The sequence below is a fragment of the Nycticebus coucang genome, chromosome 3, assembly GCF_027406575.1.
Source record: "Nycticebus coucang isolate mNycCou1 chromosome 3, mNycCou1.pri, whole genome shotgun sequence".
Lineage (NCBI taxonomy): Eukaryota > Metazoa > Chordata > Mammalia > Primates > Lorisidae > Nycticebus > Nycticebus coucang.
The window spans coordinates 156,620,962-156,642,836 of NC_069782.1; positions in this window are offsets into that span (position 1 = coordinate 156,620,962).

The following is a 21,875-nucleotide window of genomic DNA, read 5'->3' on the forward strand; positions in this document are numbered from 1 at the left end:
TTAGGAAGGCGTCCATGCTGTCAAGACAGTCATGCGTTCAGTGTCCACAGCTGCCACACGAGCTGTTATAGCACCTGTTGTTTCTCTGTTACCTGGGCCAGTGCTTCTCTTGTGCAAATAGATTGTCTGGGATTTTGCTGCCTGTCTAGACACACGCCTGCCCACTGCCAACTCTCCGTGGAGGGAGGGCGGGAGGGGAGTAGCCTATAAGCTAAATGACGTTGGATGCTTTAACATGATTCCTTATCTAAGTTTTCTTTTCTTGAGTAGTTTGGATTGCCTACTGTTTGTTCTGAAGCAACAACTCTGCCCTAGATTAAATTTTTTTGTAAGAGTTTGCATGCAGAGTAAAAGTCAAGTGTTTAACAAAAAACGTTTCATATTTTCTCTTAGTAGGCAAAAGCAGAAAATACCTTATTTGAGCTCAACATATTTCTTTAGCCAGAAACACCTTATGAGCTGTGTATGGATTTGAAAGCCCCGAAAGTGCTGGAATTAGAAGACGATCCATCCTTAGTAGCACTCCCCTCCCCTGCCTGTCTGTGATCTCCCTGGCTAATTAAGACAACTGAGCTTCTGAGAGTATCTGTAGTGGCAAGAAGCCTGCACTTCTAGAGACGCCTGTCCTTCAAAGACAAAGGCCAGCCCGCAGTCAGCCTCTGCCCCTCCACCTTGACCATGTTGTGAAGCCTCTTTAGACATCTCCTCTACCTTTGTGACTGCCGCCCCTTTACCCTTTCCTAATAGGCTTGTAAAAAATGTCTTCCCTACTTAACTGAGAGCTCCTTCAGGGCAGGGACCAAGGCACTCAACAAATGTATGTTAAGTGAATGACACACAAATCAGCCGAAGCTCAGAATGTAATGATTGCACTACCAGCATGGACGCTCAGGGCACTGGCAATGGCAGCTTTAGCCCTGCTTTTCTCTTCTGCAACCCTCAGGGTATCTTTCCTCCACACAGTTATTCGGCTGTAACTTGTAGGACTCACATCTAGTTCTGAAGGGTGGCTTGGTGGAGTGGGGCTGGAGACAACAGAGGAGCTTCCACCCTGCAGATGCAGCTGGGTGGACAGCTGACCTGGACCAGGGCTGTGCACAGGGCTGGAGATACACTTGGCCTGTGTCCTGCCTCAGCTCTACTGCCCACTGGAACTTGAGGAAGTCTTGTCCTTGCTCAGAACCTTCGTGGCCCGGTGCATGAGATTTGGGCAATAGCAGCTCCAACTTTAGGGCTTATTAAAAAGATGAGTTGAGGGCGGCACCTGTGGCTCAAGGAGTAGGGCGCCAGTCCCATATGCCGGAGGTGGTGGGTTCAAACCTAGCCCCAGCCAAAATTAAAAAAAAAAAAGATGAGTTGAGGTAAGGAATGCAAAGGACACAGCACGAGTCCTGTGCATTGGTAGGCCTTTATAAATGCCAGTTCCTACTCTATTCATTTCCCACCAGGGTCAGCAAACTTGTTCTGTAAAGGGGAAGATGGTGAATACTCACAGCAACGTAGCCCATATGGTTTGTTGCAACTACTCAACTATACCACGGGCAGTGTGAAGCAGCTATATATAATATGTAAAGGAATGGGTATGGCTCTGTCCCAATAAAACTTTATTTATAAATAAACATGCAGAGGGCCAGATTTGGCCTGCACTCTGTCATTTGGGATGTATTATTACTACTACCCCTACCTTCTAGATAGAAATTTGTAAGCTGTTTTGCCACTGCCCCTAGGCTGGACTTGGTCAGCATAAATCCTGCTGCAAGGGGGATTTTAATTGTCCCCAGAGGTTAGGATCTCATTAATCTTAAAATACTTTCATTTTGTATCTAACCTAATTCAGTTTTACAAGTACCATTGTGAAAAGAAAGAGCTTTGTCATTGCTAATGATCTTGCTAGTGATATAATAACGTAGCTACCGTGTAAGGTGGCAGGCCAGGCTCTCTGCCTGCCTGGTCTCACGTAAGTTCTTTTCCAACACTCACTTGTCGTCTACACAGTGAAGGGGAAAGACAGGCTCGGAAGCAGAACTGATATAGCTGATAATTTTCAGGTCATCTTAGGAACATAAGCTGTTACTTATTTTGTTAGTTCATAATACTCTGAGGTCTCCAAAACTTGAATGAATAGGCACTGAGTGAATCTCGCTTCTTCAACTGAATTGAATGAAAGGTCATTATACAGATTTCTTTTTGAGGGGGGCACATTTTTTTCAGTGAACTAACTTGTGGCTATTTTGAATTTTTAAGAAAACATAATCTCCTAACCCAACCGTGGTGCTGGACTGGGAATGGAAGCCAAGAGCGTCCCTGTTTGGATCAACGGTAAGTCACGGCGGCACGGAGCTGGGTCAACGGTAAGTCACAGCGGCACGGAGCTGGGTCAATGGTAAGTCACGGCGGCACGGAGCTGGGTCAAGGGTAAGTCATGGAGGCACGGAGCTGGGTCAATGGTAAGTCATGGCTGCACGGAGCTGGGTCAACGGTAAGTCATGGTGGCACGGAGCTGGGTCAATGGTAAGTCACGGTGGCACGGAGCTGGGTCAACGGTAAGTCACGGCGGCACGGAGCTGGGTCAACGGTAAGTCACGGCGGCACGGAGCACATAAGATGACATGACACTGTCCTGTCCTCAGGGAAGGGCCATGCTGCGAGGCAGGGCTTCAGGGAGGGTGGGAGTGCCAGTGCCCCAGGGAGGGACCCTGGAGGGCGATCTGATTTGAAGAGGGGGACTGGCTGCCTTGATGGAGGAATCGCAGGTGGGACCAGCAGGCTCAGTGAGCCCCTTTGTTTTCAAGAGGCTGTCATGGGAACGGCCAATACGCCTCCTTTTACCACCAGAGCACCTGTGTCTGTCAGGCTCAGTGAGCCCCTTTGTTTTCAAGAGGCTGTCATGGGAACGGCCAATACGCCTCCTTTTACCACCAGAGCACCTGTGTCTGTCACTTCCAGCCTCTCTGCACAGCCAAAGAGTCTGGATGAGGGGTGACAACTTCCCAGGTGTGGTAACTGTGTGGTTCTTCACGAAGGGACAAAGAGTACAATGTTGAAGGAAGGGCATAAGCAGGGCCACGGGGAGTTTGTGTGCCAGGGTGTGTAGGGTGTGTTCAGAAAATCACTAGTTTGGAGGACATGATGCCAGTTGGCAATGGAGGGAGAGAAGGACAAATAAATGTGACCAGCAAAGGCGTCGGCCTTTCACTGAAAGCAGGGGTCATCTGGGTGGAGAATGGCAGGGCAGGTGGAGCTGCAACAGCCCTGGGGCTGGACCAGGCCCAAGCCATGTGGCAGGGGGTGGAGGCCATCCGGGGGACCAGCATGCATGTGACAGCTCCCTCCTTCACTCCTCTGTCCAATAATCTTTGATTCAGCCAATGACTAGGAGCCAGGCATGCTCGGGAGGGCACAGAACTGGGATGTGAGCACTGGTCTCCAGGGGTTCCCAGCCTAGGGAGAAGGAAAGGTACACAGTTCCTTGTTTAGTCAACAGCAGTGTTTATGGGACACCAACTATGCGCCAGGTGCTTGGGGTCCCGGGAAGCCAGCCTGAAACCTGAGAGCATCATGCCCACAGTCTCAACACTTGCCACCTCGGGGAGCCTGTCTTCCACAGCCATCCATTGGTCCCCCAGTTCTCTGACACCTGCAGCCTTTGGGATCCACACTTTGATGTGGCAGGTGCAGGCTCCCATCACCCATGCAGTGGAGTAGAGGAAGGCACCCTGTGCTGCGTGGGGTTCACGGACCCTGTGGTCCCTCCACTCATGCTGTTAGTCTGGACTTGGGGATCCACAGGTGGTGACCTCTGTTGCTGACTGCTCTTGCTAGCCATTGCCCCAGGACCATGGAAAGTCCTTTTTTTTCTCAATGTTTCCATCCCAGGAGGCTCTAATACATATACTTTTATTATTATTTTTAATTGACACAATAGTTGTGTGTATTTAGGGGGCTGTGCTATTTCCATACACATATACAATAGGTAATGATCAAAACAGGTGGCTGGGACATCTGCCAGCTCAGAAGGGGTGAGGATCCTGGTTCTCCGGGACATCTGTGAGGCTGAAGACGGCTTAGTGGCTGCCCAGGGCCGTAGGCCCACCATCTCGCTGCTGGGGTGAGCTCTGTCTTTGCACCTGCTGTGGTAGGTGAGGGCCCAGGGTGCAGGGGAGACATGGGCTTGTTTGACCAGAGTGTCAGAGCACCCACGTGAACCAGAAAGTGAGGAGAGATTGAGGAGCCCCATACTCAAGGTGGCTGCCTCTGAAGTGGACCTTAAGAATCTGCATTTGCTGGAAGGCCTGGTGACTAAGAGGCTTTGGAGACAGGGAACTTAGTTGCTTCTCTTTATGGGGTGGTTGGTGCTTCCTACAAGGACTTGTGGACTCTCACGGGCAGCCTGGCTTATGCAGCAGATACAGGTGTTAGCCTGTTTTCAGAAACTGAGGCAGACCTCAGCTCATGCAGCTGACCTAGGGTTCAAAGGCAGCATCCTTACTTCAGGACTCACCCCTGTGGCTGCTGCACTTGGAAAGACAATCACAGGAGCATCTCTACTGACTTAGCTCCCAGTATGACCTCTGCCTTAGGAGACATAACTTCTTCAAAAGCCTGGTTCTAATAGGCTGGGTGTGGTGTTTCGGAGCTGGGCCAGACTTCCACACTCAGAGCTGTGGGGGCCGGTCCCAGACAGTCTCCTACCCCAGGCCAGAAACAAGGCAGGATGGGTGGATTTGGGGCTCTGTAGGCAGTGAGGACGTGGGACCTGAGAAGCCTCCGGGAGTTGCCGCAGCTTTGAGAAAGCATCTGTAGCATCCACTGTCCCCTTCTTTCCGTGCAGCCACCTTGAGTGCCCACTGCAAGGGTTGCTTCATGGACGGAGGGTGCACAGGCGTTAGTGGGTACGTGGTAGAGCTCAGGGGAGCCCCAGGACTATGTGTCTTTTCTGGAAGATCTCAACTTTCTTTCAAGAGCAAATAGAGCAGGCTGTGGCCAGAAAGTGGAGACGCAGGGAGTTGGGGGGAGAATTAGCATCTTAATTTGGGGGAAAAAGTCAAATTTAAGTAATGTCTGTGGTGTCCCTGTTACTACGCATCTGTTCCTTCTCTACAAATCTACTACTGTAGGTATTTTGCCGTGTAATAATGGACCATACAATTGGTTTATCTCCTAAAAAAAAACCCAAAAAAACAAAAACCTGAACACATTGGTCTGGGCTGAGCTGTGTGGGTTTAGCCTTTGGTCTCAGGGCAGGGGGTGGGGGTGGGGCATGACGCTCGCAATCAGACCGGCCTCATTTACACTCCACTGTAACCAGGGAAGCAAACCTGGGCATGGCACCTCCCTGAATCTTTCCCATTCCTCTCTCTGGTCCTTTCTCATACCTCCTGGACCATCAAAAATTCTACCTATGTGAACCAGATCTCTCTAACGTGATTCTATAGTTGCATAGACAGTATCTTGGCTGGACCTCTCTTAATGAAATCTAGTGAACTCTTTCAACTTTCTCCTTTCAAAATTACAGTTATTACTCTGACAAAAAGCAGGCATGGAAGAAAAATGGGGTATTCGGTCCCCCGTACGGAACTCCATGGATGCTGGAGGAAGGTGAGAGCTGACTTGAGGAGGAGACTTGGGTGTGATGAGGATTTGTGCCTGGGAGAGATGAAGAGAAGTTAATGACCAAGAGGTAAGCCCCTTGTTTGACAAAAGAAGGAAGCATGGCACTAGCAGCTGCCTGCACGGTGGCCAGAAGGGAGTCCTAGGGAGACGGCTGCAAGGTTTAGCCTGCAGGATTGCGGCCAGCCGAGGACCCCCCAGGAAAAGTGACCCTCAGCCACAGGGGGTGAGACATGCTTCCTTGAAGAAAACAAGATGAGCAGGAAGGCATTGCAGAGGGAGAGCAGGACCCGTCACCTGGGAGGGTGGGCAATGCCTTTGCTGTTCAGGTGCCTGAGAGCAGTTTGGGGACAATACAACAGTTATGCACATGGAAAAAGACTCAGCTCAGAACCTGTTGATGGTTCACGTTTGCCAATTTCTCAGGTTTTTAGTTGTTTAAGGACAATTTTAAAAACAGTACATGCAACCCAGAGCTTTCAAGATATCAAAGTTATGTTCTCACTGCCTAAGATACTGTCTCGAAGAAAACAGCACTTGTGGCCTCTGAGCCTCAGAAGCGTGTGGCCAGCAGGGGACGCGCAGCGGATTTCACACAAAGCTGCAGGCTTTGAGGCTGAAAACCTTCTGGGCTGTGCCTTTAACTTTTATTTATTTATTTATTTTTTTATCAAGCCTAAAATGTGATCGTTAGTAGCACACTGATGTGTCCCTAAATTTGTCCTACTTCACAAGGTCCCTTCCCAACTCATTTGGAACAAAACTTGTCTCACATTTGCTCTTTTCTTGATTTTACAAAATGTCATTTTTGCCCAAAGGAGCCTGTGAAACACCGAAATAAGAGAGTGAAGCAAACTCAATTTCCAGAAATGTCTTTTGAGTTGAAGGACAACCACCTTCCTCCGCACGGGTAATGGGGTAGTGTCTGAGCCCAAGACTCCAGAACAGCCATCCAAGCTGAGGGAATGGGGCTGCCTTGAGTCAGGAAGAATTCCTCTGCCATGCTGGGGGGCTGCCGGGGCCTCTTCCCGTCCTGTCCTCTGTGTGGACAGGCCCTCGGCTGAAGCAGACAATGGTGATACTCTGGAGCCTCAAGGGAAGGCAGTTGGCCAAAGCTACTGTGGCCAGTGTGGTCAGATTGCTCTCCCGGCAACGCTGGAATAGCTACGGTAGAGCAGGAAAAGTCCCGTGAGTGAAACTAACATTTTCGAGAGTGCTCATTAGTTGATCTGACAGGGGACTGTGGCAAGCCTTTATGGAAGGTGAAAAGGAAGGCCTGGATGCCACTGGATCCGTATGTCCCAGCAACTTCTCACAGCCACACTTGCCAAATGGCTTTGAAACCCATGAAGTCTAACATTGTAATCCTTAGTCACCACTGTAGACTGGAGCCCGGAACCAGAACATCTCTGTCCTGTGGGGCCGCGTGGGAGGCCCCATCTTGCTGTTTGTGTAATTGGCTGGTCAGAGCTCAGAGCACCTGGCACGTCACTCTGTTCCATAGGGACAATCACAATGGGACACTCACAGTCAGAGCTATGTCCAGGAGAAGGAAACCTCGGCAGGCCATGGGTGATCTAAGAAAGGAATGACCTCTTGCAGCCCAACCTCTTTTGCTTTTGGTTTTAAAGTAAACATTTGTACTAATTAGTGATGTTTGTGTTTTGTTAAGGAGACAGAACAGTCTTGGGTGCAGTGATGTGGTGAGGAAGGTCCCCAAATAAACATGCACAGGCCCCTCACGACGTGGGTCCCTGAGAGCCAGCTGTCACTCTCCTCCCACCTGTCATCTTAAAACTAACCTTTCTGTCACCTCTGTGTGTCTCCTCCCTTGTCCTATTATGCAGAACGAAGCTGAGTCATTGTTTCAAGCAGGGGTGACATGTTAATAGCTTAATAATAGTATAATCTCACAAATAATAATATGCTGTCACCCTGTCTGAAGCACAATGTTTACAGGATGCGTGGTAATGTGTGATGACAGTAATTTGAATAAAAATGAATTTACTGCTCTTGTCTCATTTGCAGTAAATTTTCACATCTTTCATGCACAACTGGTGCTCTATGACCTCTTGTCTCTGCTTTGGCGGTGGCGGTGGCTGCGGCTGGCTTTAAAGTGAAAGGCGGGCGGAGAAAGCAGAAGCCTGCAGCTAATAACCGATCTCCAAGAAATGAGTTCACGCTGTAGCTTCTGGAAAAATCTTTCTTTGCTTGTTTACCAAGATGAGGCAGGCTGGGCTATTTAATTAATATAAGCTGGAGGTGCCAATTACAGATTGACAACTACAGCATAATTGTCATTAAATGTGTAAGGGGGTTGGGGGTTGCTTAGACTGTGGAGGGACCCTTGTTGATGTGCGGCCCAATCAGATCACTTAGTGCACTTTGGTTCTGGCCCCTCCCAGGAGATCTCAGCTGCCCTGGCTGCTGGGGCTTCATCGTACATACGCCCCTTGGAACACTCCCTCCACCCATGGAACCAGTGTGTTTGGAGAAGGCATGTCCCAGCCGGAGGTCACCCGGGGTCTGGGCTCCTGGACACCATTTCGAAGACTTGCCACAAGAGGCCCTGGGCTGATGAGATCGCTGTACCCTTTGTGGCGAAAAAAATTAATATGTGAATAATTGGTCTCAAATGAAGCTGTTAGTAGATTATGTTGAGTGTGGAGAGAAGAAAGTTATGACATCTTGCTGACACACTTGTACTGCATATAATTTGATGGAATGAGGGCAACAAATTGGGATTTGCTGGGACTCAAACAGTGACAGAGAAGTGTTTCTAAAAATGTCCCAAGCTCTGGACATGCTCAGTGGAAAAGGTAGAAGAGATGAGATGTTGCTGGTCTTGACGGGCCTAGGGGTGCCTCCCAGGTGTGTCACAGCCACACTACGCCTCAGCAGGGGACAATAGCCCTCTCCAATAAGGCTGCAGGATTAGGTTAAGGAAGGCAAATAGAATTGACCCCCACACGAGAGAAGGGAGCAGGGTCTGGGACTGGACTGTGGAGTTAATTTGCTAACTCTTTTAAGACCTTTAGAATGTGCTGGTAGGAAATGCTAAGAACTAATTTGTAAATAAGTGAAAAGAAGTAAATTTCTTACACTTTCAGCTGGGTGAATGGAGAGATGATTTATTACCAAATTAGCCTGGAAGGAGCTTAGAAGCTTTTCAAAAGCTGCTCAGATGTTCAATGCACCCGCATCCTATCACTGGGATTATCGCAATGCCGGGGAACCCATTCAGATAGATTTTTCCTGGAAGAATGGTCTCAAAGAGTCTCACGGTCACCTCACCATCCCTGTCCCCTAAATTGTGCTATTTCTTTGCAGCCCGGCTCACATCTCCACCCCACTGCCCTGAAAATGCACTGGCCCTGCTTTCTGCATTCACTCTGGCTCCTGTGTTCTCCCTGAAGTTTGAGACTCGTCATAGTAAGATAAACTCTTACCTTTCAGAGTGAGCCTTTAAACGGCACTGAGAGAGCCATGAGACTCACCAGTGAGCATATTGTAACTGCACACTCTGTGGTCGGCAACTGTGTTTGCAGCAGGAAGCTTCCCAGAGGGGCCTGGACACATGGGGTTTCTTTGGAGTTGAGCAGAGAAGCCTGCTGTCCTTCCCTGACGCTGCTTCAATTTGACTTTTTGTTTTTTGTACTTTTTGGCATTTAAAAATTTCAATAGCTCATTTTTTTTTTATAAAAATAAAATTTATCTTGTTTTCACACTACTACAAAGATAAAATATATGCTGCAATTTTTTTAAAAAAGTACAGAAAAATGGGCAGAAGGGAAAAAAAAATCAGGAATTTTTTATCCACAGATAAGCCTCTTGAATTTCCTGGACTTCAAATTCAGGTTAGATTTTTAAAAAATAAGAATTCAAATTTTTATATGCAATATGAATTTAATCTTTTCAAATCAAAGTTTGTGTTTATTTTATTTTTAACTTAATGTTAGAGTTTTCTCACATCATAAATTCTTTGTAAACATTGTACTGTCCTCATATCTTTCATCCCCCGGAGTTAACATGCTAGATTTATGAATCTGTTTATAGACATTTGTATTCTGCATTTAGTAAGTTTCGCCTGTACCCATTCTAAGATGCACTGATACAGTAACTAAGAAAATGCCATGAGGGCTACATTGAACAGTTTCATGAGAATATTTCAGATTGTATATGAAACCCACACATTGTACCCCTTGATTGCACTAATGTACACAGCTATGATTTAACAATAAAAATAAATAAATTCAAAAAAAATTATATTAATTTTTGCACCAGAAAAAAACATAAAATAAATAAATAAATTTATGAATCCGTTCTTCCGTGCTTGAATAATTAGGCTGATCATTTTCCTGTATTTTAGATTATATTCATAGGACAGTTTCCTAGAGATGAAATTATATAGGGTCAAAGAGAAAAAATAGTGAGCTAAGTCTAAAGATATACCCAGCCCAAGTGCTTTTGGAAAGGATGCACATATCTGTGTGTATCTATCTGTATATGCGATATATATAAAGTCATATATAAAGTCCCATCGGCCTCCTAGGAAAGACTGTAACGTAATTTCCTTTGTATCTAAAAGGTTCATTTTTCTTAACCCTCTGTGCCCTGGAGGTTGGGCACTGCCTTTCTCTTGCCACACCTTTCTCAGAGGTTAGCTAATCGTTTATTTTCACCATCTAGATGCCAAGGAAGTTATTTTATTTTTCTCTTTTTATTTTAAAGCAATTTCAAACACCGTGTTTGCAAGAATAGCATGAAGAACTCTCCCACATCCTGCGCCCAGAGCCCCTTCAAGCTTAGGGGGGACTCTGGAGACCACAAGGAGGAGGGTCCTTGCTCCTTGTCCAGTTCCCTGGGCTTTGAACGTTAGGATCTTGATGATTCCAAAGATCACAGGGCACTCATTCTGTAGACTGTTCTTCCCTGGGGGTTTCTCCCTTTATTTTTGCCAGAATATCACAGGAGCAGGTCTGTGCTCTTGTGATTGTCATGTGAGGTGTTAATTTGTGTCATTTCTGGGGGTGGTGTCTTGGGGTCACCAAGTTGACATGCTAGATCTCTCCTCTGTCAAGTTACTTCTCCTCTCCATGAATGAGCGTGATGAGAAGAGACATTTTGAGACTATGCAAGACGCCGTTCCTTAGCTCACTCCTAAGCACTAGCTTTCACATTCATGGCTATTCCTTGTCCATGTGAATTAGTGCTGTGCTATGAAGTTTACCAAGTGGTGACTTTCTCCCTCAGAATCTTTTCTGTATCCATTGGTTGGTATTCTGCTGCAAGGGACAATTTCCTCCTTATTTATTTGTTCATTTATGCCCGTGTGTCTCTACTTTATTCCATGAGTTATAATCCTATGTCTCTGTTTTATTCTATAGGTTATAGTCCGTTACTATGATTATTTTTTTTCTCAAATCCCCAGATTTTGCCCTCATGAGTCCTTTACGTGGCTCCTTTGGCTTTAGACAGCCGTTCTTCATTCCACAACTTCTTTATTATCTGGCGCTCATCGCTGTTTCAGAATAATCTTGTTCTGTTCTCAACATAATTCTCCATTTCTCCACGAAGGCCAGGTTTCTTTTAGCCAAGAATGGTATTCAGAAGCCAAGCCTGGCACTGGGGTTCTCACTGCTCCCAGGGTGTTGCTATGCCCAGCCCCCCTCGTGGGCAGAACTCAGGCAGGTGGGCGTGTGGGTACAAACACACACGGGCACACCAGCGATTATGTCTGCACCTGTCTACGACACTCGTTACCTTCCATTTCAGCCAGCCTCAGGTTTTACTCAGACTTCTTCCTTTGCATACTGATTTATCTCTTTAGACAGTAAAAACCCAGCTTTCATCATCGTTAATATAGATCCTTATCTGCTCAATCCTCCCCATTGCGGCTAATTTCTAGACCTTGCCTGGCTGCTGCCCCACTTGGACTCCCTCCTAGACTAACCCCTGTTGGCACTGTCTGCCTTACCACCCGAAGAGAAAGAAGAAAGAAGGAAGGAAGGTAGAAGGGAGAGAGGAGGAAAAAGAAAGAGAGAAGGGAGAGAGAGAAAGGGAAAGAAAGAGGAAGGGCAGGAAGGCAGACTGAAGCGATTGTATTGGACTTCGTCATGTTGTGTTTTACTTTATTTTATTTCAAGTTTGTTCTGTCACCCAGCAGTATATGGTGCAATCATAGCTCACTGCAACCTCTAACTCCTGGTCTAAAGTGATCCTCCTGCCTCAGTCTCCAGAGTAGATGGAATTGCAGGCACATGCCACCACAGCCGGCTAACTTATTATTATTCTAATTATTTTTGTTGTTTTGTAGAGACAGGGTCCAGCTGCATTGGCCAGGATGATTTCAAACTCCTGTCCTCAAATGAGCTTCCCAACTTGGCCTCCCAAAGTGCTGGGATTCCCAGCGTGAGTCCATGCCCAGAAAGCAGTGAATTTTAAATGTGCCGGTGGAGTGCAGGCTCCACTGCCTTTGACTTGCGCATCAGGCTACTGTTTTTTTCTGTAACCTGCTTTAGTGTCTTCACATACCTGATTTGAAAACATATTAGCAATATCAAAGATTTTTTTTGTAAGATAAATATATCTTTAAGAGCACGTGGCTGAGAATGCATTAGTCTCCTGACCTTATTGCAATGGAAAGGTCGTGCGCAGAGTGGTGGGGAGCACGTTGGAGTCCCGTGGTCTAGTTTCAGAGCCCTGAACTGCTGCTTAGTAACGTGTAGTTCTGGGTAAGTGACTCACCTCTTGGCACCATCAATCCTTCAGTGCTCACAGGGAAATAATAATTGATGGCTTCTTCTGAATATTAAATTAGCCACTGTAGACAATGCACTTAGAACAATGCCTAGCACATAATAAGCCCTCAGTAAAGGGCAGCTTTAGACAGTGATTTTTGCTGATAATCGGAAGAATCATGAATTATCACTCTCTTTTTTTTTTTTTTTTTTTTGGTTTTTTGGCCGGGGCTGGGTTTGAACCCGCCACCTCCGGCATATGGGAACGGCGCCCTACTCCTTGAGCCACAGGCGCCACCCATGAATTATCACTCTCAATCAGCATGAACTAGACTGAATATGGACAAGAAAGAGCTCAGGATCAACAGGATTAAGGGCAGGAGAGATCGGATTCCTCTGCGTCTCAGACTACTGTCCAGCCCCAGTGCCAGCCCACCCCACCTGCTGTTCCAGGAGTAGCTGTCCTCCTGCTGCCCTGACAGTAAGGCTTGTGCTCTGACCACAGCCTCCAAATCCTGCCCACTTCTCCCCCTCATTACAACACAGGGTCGGTACTCAGCCGGCCCTGAGTGGCTGCTGAGGCTCCGTGAAACAAGTGCACTTGCAAAGACTTGCCTGCCAAGGTAACAGCAACAAGTTTTTCACAAAAATCTTTTGGCTTGTGGTAGGGGGAGGGGTTTCTAGGCATCCTTCAAATCATAGGATACAAAAGACAGAACAAAAAATCGGGTGGCCCAGGGAACCTAGGGTTGCCATCTGTAACAATCTGAATTGTTTCTCTCCCCAAATCCATTTTTTGAAGTTCTAAGCCCCACCACCTCATGACTTGCAATAGAGTTTCATCTGGACAAACCTATCATACGTTGAAAATATCATACTTAGAAAACACATTTAATATACCCACTTACCAGACATGATCACTTAGCCTGGCCTTCTCAAACACCCTCGCAACACCTACATTAGCGCCTGCAGTTGGTAAAAATCATCTGGTAAGACGGTCCACTATGCACTGTTGGTTGTTTGCCCTCCTGGCCCTGGGGCTGCCTGGGAGCTGAGGACAGCTGTCCCTGCCCAACATCAAGAGAGCATGTCAGCACACACTGACAGCCCAAGAAAGATCAAAATTCAAGACTGGAAGTAGGTCTCCCCTAAATGCATGCTTGCTGTCACATGTCCTGAAGCTACACCACTGTAAGTTGGTGTACACTGGGAGACGGGTCCTTTAAAGAGGTCAGCAGGGTCTGAGTGGCATCCTGTGAGAAGAGAAATCAGGGTACAGACAGACTCAGAAGAAAGACCACGTGGAGACCAGAGAGGAGACGGCCTTCCACAGGCCATGGAGGGGGACCCCGCAAGGTACAGACCTTGTCAGCACCTTGACTACAGGATTCTAGCTTCTAGCACTATAAGGAAATAAACTCTGTTTTTCAAACTACCCGGTTGTTGTGGTTGTTGGTTCTTTGTTATGACAGCTGGCCCAAACTCAGATAACACCCTTCTCCTGTGTGCTCTTGGGTGACACGCTCAACCTCTCTGAGCCCCAGAGATGTTATCGGTACAGTGAAGACCAGAGGTTCTTCTGGTCCTCATGCTTTATGTCTCTTATGACTTACCACATGCAGCACATAACTACTTCTCTAACAGTAATCCCAGGAAAAGAAGATTGTTACTGTCATGAGGACAAAACACCAAGAAACCACGGGTGGCCTTGAGTAACCACAGCAACGCTGTGGCGTAACAAAAGAAATTAGCAACTGCTCTACCAGAATGTGTTTTATGAATTTATTCCCTAAGTTCTAGTTCATAAAACCATGATATTCTCATCCTCACTATCAGTGCCCATTCTTTTATTTTTAGCTTATGATTGCCTAAGTTGATATTACACATGTGCTTAGCAACCAGAAATGTCATGATGGGGGGTGCCATTTGGGGGGCTTAGGGCGACTGGGCGTTTGGGGTGCTAGTTAGTGCTCATTCTAATCTTCTTGTTCTCTATAGGAAATAGACACTGAACAGGAGCCATCTGGCAATGCATTCTGTACCTCTTAATTACAATGTTTTGAGTGGCACCTAAATAAATTTCATTTACAAGCACATGACTGCTTGTCAAAATTCTGTTGATAATTTTATTATTGTAATATACTTTCTTCCGTAATTATTTAGTTCCAGTAAAGTCAGGAATATTAATTTTTATGGAAATCACCTGCACCGACAAACCTAAGCCACAAACCTGCTTTTATTTATGTCTATAGATTTAGAAATGTCAGTTGATATGTCTACCCAGAAACCCATCACACCATTTCTATGGGACGTTCAAAACTTCTGCTCATCTTGACTTTTGAGGCGCGTACCAAGCGTGGGCATGGGCAGGGGTGTGTGGAAACCAACAGCTCCTAATCCCCTACCCCCATTGGTACATGGCTGTTAAATAAAATAAAATGGAGTCAAGCACTTCCTAATAATTTGTGAGTTTGCCAGAAAGTCTTTTCAGGTAGGACCTTGCCCTTCTGCCCATCGTTGAGATGAACCCTGGAGTCCGCTCTCCCCCTGGAGTGGACAGGAGGTTTCCACGGGATCAGGGCAAGGGCACTGATTACAGCTTATCCCATGGAAGATACTTCAGTCCACTGGCTTGAGGGGCAGATCCCTCTCGGCCTCTGAGGCACCGTCTGTTCTTGGCGTCTGATTAGAAACAAGGGTGAATGCTGTGGCTGAGGCTGGCCTTGGGGTATATTTATTCATGAAATAAAGTGCTATGATGTGAATAGACCTCTCCGGTGAGGTCTCCTGTGGACACGCCCTGGGCACCTGTACTAGCCGCTAGCTCTCCTACACCCATGGGGATCACAGGCAGGAAACTGCAGAGTGAATTTCGGCCTGCACACCCAGGAGAGGTTTCTCACACTCACCATAGCTTTTCGCTACAGCAGCTCAATGGAGTGGGGCTCATCTGTGTGCAAAGTAGAGCGTGTCTAAGGGCCCCACCAGAAACCAGAAGCACGTGTGTGAGCACACACGGGGCACACGTGCCCGCCAGTGCTGTGCATTGCTGCAGGAGCCCACTAGGAAAAGGCTTGGAGCTCGGAGCTGCCCCTGCCTGGTTCTGAGTCCCTCTGGGTGTTCAGGCTGGTGGAGGAAGAAAGGAAAGTGAGGGGCATGAAGCAAGCAGGGCAATGCCAGCCCAGCAGGTGGGACCTTGGCCATTACACCTGTGTATGGGGCTGTTATCCCCAGGCTGACGGGTAAACCACGCCCAGGATGGTATGAGCGACTTCAAGGCTGCTCTTTGGGGCTGTGGGAGGAACACACGGGAGGTGTGGCCCAGTGGGAGTGTGCGCAGGAGTGTGCTGGGGTGCCAGGTGGCTTCTGGAAGCTGAGAGACCCCCTGGTCCATTCCAGTGGCTCCCTGGGGCCACTGAAGCCGGTGGGAGGGTGCCTAGGGACCACGGCCAGAGGTGGCAAAGCGGTGGGAGCTGCTGGCCCTTCTGGTGTCAAATCACCCAGGGCAGGGCTATGCCTCCAAGATTAAAGCAAATTCCTGCTTTCAAAATAAAGCCAAGCTGTGTTTTGCACCTTTTGACACTTATTAACTTAGGTCATTAAAAAGGAGGCTAATTAAAAACGAAGTGAAACAAAAGAGTCATTTGTCGAGTGTGAAGCCAGCGCTTCCTGTGCTCCTGCCCTGGGGATGGGGCACCCCGCCACCCCCTCATTATTCACTTCATACCAGAGAGAAATCACTGTCCTCGAAACTAGCTGAGGCTGGAATTTACATTCCCTGGAAATTTTGGTTTCCTTATTGTCCTCGGAGACTTTTACCAGCTGCAGTTAGAATAAGCAAAGTTCGATAAAAGCTTAGGACTTCATTAAGACATTTCTGAGCAAGGCTGCTCCCACTTTGTGGAGTTTCACAGCCACTGGTGAAGGTCGCACGCACAGCTCTGTCCCACAGAAGGGCCGAAGGGGCAGACTTCCCTTCTGGGATAAGAAAAACAAAGCTTAAAACAGTAGCCTTGCGATGAAGCGATTCTTCTCTTTCAGGGAGAGGGTGACTTTGCCAAGGGCCGGTAGGTGCGGTGCCTTCTCATGGGCCTTGGCAGTCTGCTCACTTTCCAGAGACGGGCCAGACAGCATTTCAGAGGCCTCTTGGGAATCCTGAAATCCTCCCAGTGGGGCCGTGTCCCGCGTTGCCCACATCCCCGGCCCGCGCCTCCCAGCCCCAGGCCCCGAGACCACAGGGCTTTACTCTGGCCTCTCTTTTGCATCTCTGGCACCTTTTGCATCTGCCTGGCTTTGGAAGGGTTCCAGGGCCCGGCTGGTCTTTCCGCACTCCTGTTTTGAGGTGTGTTTGATCGTAATTCTGCAGCTCAAGGAAAGACACCTATGGGCCCAGAGAGGAAGTTTTTCAATAACTTAAACCTTAGAATTTTTCCATCTAAACAAGGACAGGGAAGAGCCACACTTGGCTCTTTTCTATTTGTACCTGGCTCTAGCAGGGGAGGAAAGGCTATGGTGGGTATTGATAGAGACTCCCCGGGAAACACAATGTTCCAATGCCATTATGAAACCCGTTGGAAGCAGGAGCTGGCACAGGCAAATAAACGCAACCTTGTGGTGCCAGGGAACAACATGGCAGGAGGCAGAGGGGCTGGAAGGGACCAGACCTAGACAGAGAAGGAGCAGAGCCCTGAGCTGGGGCCTGGGAGGTCCTGGGTCCCCGGACAGCCCAGAAGGGGCAGGAGTTCACAGCTGACTGCTTGTACCCTGCAAGCGCTGTGGGCTTTGGAGGAAGGAGTTAATATTGGCTGCAGACAAAGCAACTGTTGCTGGTGACTTTCATTTTGTGCTGGAATCTGGCTACCACCACAATATCCTGCAGGAAGCAATCACGTCCAGCAAACCATTTTTGGGTTCAGGAATGTAATTAACACATCAGGTCAGGCTCCGTACTGCCAGGGGCGTGTTTATGACATTACCGCTTCCCAGACAGTCTAGGCCCATCCAGGAGACCCGGCATCGAGGACTTCCTTGCCAAAGTAGCCTGTTTAAGCAGCAGCACTTTCTACCTGTTTGTGAATATTCACGTCAATGGCAAATAATAAGGGTATTATTGTTGTTGAAATCATCGGGGACAGGCAGGGCCGGCGAGCAATGATTTAAAGAAGACTCACCGGCCATCCTTCCTCCACAACAGCATTCTGGAAAACCTCCGCAGATGCAGAGGCCATGTTTTGTTTTCTCTGCGTGTGTGTTTTCTCTAAAGCCATAAACGCACAACAATGAAATCTTACTCGCAGAAATCCCCATTATGTGCCGGTCCCTGAAGCTGCCGAGATGACACCACCTCTTACAGGTGGCAGAGAGAATGCGGCAAACCCCTGAAGTCTCAAGTCACAGCAATCATCTTCAACTCCCAAATTGTCCTGGAAGGAGAATGGCATCGGATTTGTCTTAGGCTGTTTGGCCAAACTGGGGCACAGATGGGATAATGACTTTTACAAACAGCATTTTGATGAGAGGAGGGGAGAAGGAATCATATGTAAAATGCACAAAGGCTGCATAAACACACTGATGCCTGCAGCTGGAACAAACTAAAAAGATGTTTAATAATTTAGAACCAAGCAGGCAGGGCCTGTGCAGCTGTTGTGTGCAGGGGACCATGAAAGTCTTCCATTTGACAGCTGGCCCCATCTTTCCCCAGTTGCTACGTGAAGAAGAGAATGCAGATCTGGGATTAGCCAATCCCTGTTACCCTTGCCCATCTGCCACCAAGACCCCCAGCTCTGCCTCCCTCGCAGAGAGGCGCACACATAAAGAAGGCCAGCCTTCCCAAGCATATGCATGCGTCGCTATTAGCTGTCAGGGCCGCCGCTCCCAGGATCTGTTGACATGCCGCCAGTACATGGCTGCTGTCGTTTTTGCTGGAGGGCACATTTTGCATTTCACACATTTGCAGAGATACAAAATGCTGTTGGATGCAAACAATTCAGGGCCTAATTGGCTGAATTACTTCAATGTTACCTTGTGTCCCCCACCTGATTAACATAGCTCAGCTGGGAGGGCTGGGGAAGGAGGAGGAGAGAGGGATTTGGAGGGCAGGTGAAGCTGTGTTTGCCCAGGAAAGCGAGATCCTTAGTGAAGTCCCAGCTGAGTGTGGCCTGTGCCAAGCAGATAGCAGAGTGAGGGAGGGGCCGTGCCGGCTGCATTCTTCCACAGGAGGCCATGAGGAGGGGGCTTTGCAGAGAAACAAAAATATTTTGGGGCGCAGAGGAGGCAGGCTGTTGGGGAGGAGCAGGAGGAAGTGTCCCTTTTGTGGGATGGCCAGGGTTGCACCACCTCTCTGTCCCCCAGGTAGGCAAGGCACAGGCAGCCAGCCGGGCCTCTGGAGCCTGTGCCAGGATGTGTTATAGGCACAAAGACAAGCCTGACAAAGCCGCCCGCCTGCCTTCACCGCCACCTCCTCTCATGCCCGTCCCCACTGCCTCTGCAACGTCGAATACGCTTGCTCAGACTTACAGAAAAATGTCTCCAAATTTGTTTGGCTTATTTAAAAATTGAAAACCCTGCTAATTTCGATCTCACATTAATATCAGACTGACAAAAGCCACAGAGGAGTTTATGATCATTATTAGAGAATATTCTGCAATTGCCTCCTGTTATTATTAATGAGGCAGATTAGCATTTTTCGGTATGTAAAAGAATTCGGGGAGCTTGAGAAGGATCTAAAAACGAAGAAGCCAAAATAGATTTCTTTCTCAAAGACAAACATTCTACAGTGAGTAATCGCGTTTGCATTTTTTCAATAACTTATACCTTGGAATTTTCCCATCTAAACAAGAGCAGGGAAGTGGTGTGGTTGATGAAACTGCCTGTTCAGAGTGTTCTTTTTCTGGGAGAGGGGGCTGTGCTGAGCACAGTGGATAGCATTTTTGATCTATTTTTAAGTCTCCTTTTCATTTAATGTGTGAGCATCTCAGACACATTTTGTCTACCAGCCTGACGCTGCCCTGGGAACCTTCTGCGGTTTCTTGGAAATTCTCCTGTGGTTGTCACTGCCATGGTCATTTCCCTGGCTGGAAGGGCCTGGGCCCGGTCTGCACGTGGCCACCCCAGCACCCGCCAGGAATATCTTCAAGCCTCTGGTTTTTCCCTGCTGCCAGTTTGGGTGCCATTCACCTAAAGTCCAGACAAATTCCAATCATGTGTCGCCTGGAAGGACCCAGAACCAACCCATGCTCTAAGTTTTGTGTGTGGTTATGAAGGAATTCTTCTTCACAGCTTGTGACTTCTTACTTGGGGCAAACGGCCCTGAGCAGAACAGCGCTGCAGGCTCGACCCTGGGTCATCAGGAGGCGTGTGGGGGTCCTGTGGAGAAGGGTGTGCTTCTTTGTGACAGTCATGACAGTCTGGTCTAGTGGCTGGTTGCAGAACACGGGGTGTGGGAGGCCCAGGCAAGCTTCTCTTGGAACCTCCACTGAACGAGGAGGTGGCTCAGCCACATGCCGTGTAGAGGGATGCGGGACGGGGAGACAAGGCCCGCCAGGGATGTGGGAAGGACACTTCCTCCTCCTACAGCTGGTGCCCACGGTGCCTGGAATGGCACAGAGAAGCACCAACATCATCAACAAAGGGGAGGGATTGTAGAAGGAAACCCTGGATGTGTCGTGTGCTCACAATAAAAATCATAGCTAGGACGTTGCTCCTGCTGGAGGGAACAACAGAGAAAGGTCCTGATGGCCAGCGCGAGGCATCCAGGGGCACAGACCTTATTTCTTCCGGATAGTTCTGATTCAGGTTTTCCTCTCATTCTGGTCTCTGTCAGCGTTTCACCTCACCTCCTGGCCACATTCCTACAGGACTAAGTCAGACTCAGGGTCATTGCCACGCTTTTTGATTTCTTTTCATAAGTCCCAAATATCTCACCCCTGAGTATGACGGTTCACTCTACACCTGTCACTGCACCCATGTTGGGATCAGTGTTTCTCTCTGTCATGCCAGAAAGTTCTTGGGAAGGCCCAGGGACAGAGCTGGGGACATATTCTTTGGGGTTTGACCTTGGTGACAAAACTCTCATCCATGACTCCTCACAATAGCCTCAGGAGGGCTGGGATCCTCCCTGGATGGGTCAGGTCCTACTGGGCAGACCCATGAGTTGGTGAAAGCTTCACCAGTGAGCATAGGGGGCTAGGGGTGCCCAGGCTCCTGCCTCCCAGGAAGGCTGAGACTGAGGAGGAAAGAGACATTTTGCAAGGAAGTATGAAATGAATGAGGGATTAATGAGGTGGGAACACAGGAAGGAGGGTCCAGATGGCTGGGGAGGAGTCTGTGCCTCGGAGGTGAGAGGCAGTGGGGCTGGGCAGCGGCAGGAACAGCAGGGACAGCAGGGACAGTGGCTGGACAAGTAGCTTCCGAGTGCCTCAGGAGAAAGGGCTGCAACTCAGGACACCCAGAGAGTCACTGGCTGGCTGCATGGGGCCCTGTTTATTGTGTTTCAGCCCAGAGGGGAACCCTACGGCCAGGCCCTGCAAACACCTACCAGACTCCAGCCCTGCATGGTGCCTGGCACTGTTGGAGCCTGTGCACTTGAAGTTTCGGGGAATGGCCGCAAGTCTAATAAAAATCTGACACTGACCCTGGTTTCCGGCTGCATAATATTTACAGTTGGGCATAGAAGACCCAGCTGTATTGATTGGAGGAGCGGTTGGAGATGCCACCAGATCCTGGGATGAAGGGGATGACGCCCCGTCTGCTACGTCGTTTCCTACCTTCTCAGTTCACTGGAAGAAAAATTAATGCAAACTGTAGCCTGGGCTTTGTCCCTCTGAGCCCACCTGCAAGGTGGGGAGGGAACGAGGGCAGCCAGAGGTCCCCCTGTGTACCTGAGGGAGGCACACACAGCCTTCCGTCCTCCTGCTACTGGGCTTCAGGGACTCCATGTGTGTCCGCTGGGTCAGCTCACCTCCCCTCAGGGAAGTCTTCTCTTAACTTGTGGAGAGTGGGCATTTTGGGTCGACCCCAGGGCCGAACTTCTGTGCAGAATGCTCACCACACCTCCTTTCCATCAGAAGGTCACAGAAGGTAGAAACAGCCCCAGAAGCAGGCCGGCTTCTGCTAAACTCACATTCCTCACTACTATTTTAATTGTTTATTGATGCTAATCATTTTCCCAACAATAGGAATTCCCCTGGTCTTCATGAATCTACATAAAACGCATAAAGGGAAGCCAGTGAGAGGGAAGCCGGTCCTGTTTCAGTTGTCCCGGTGAGTTGAATGATGAATTTTTTCTTATGCTATAGAAGATTAAAAAAGGAAGAAAGAGAATTGACTGTCCTCTAAATTTTCAAAACGAGTTTCTCCCCCTGTGCAATTATGTTTGGTTATAAATGAAATAACACAATAGTGAGTATATGTGTATTTATACACTGTATGTAAATACGTTTTATGCGCATGTGTGTAAATATACATAAGGGGCAGTTCAGCCAGCAAGTGTTAGGGTGTATTAAAAAAATTCCCAAATGCTTCCTG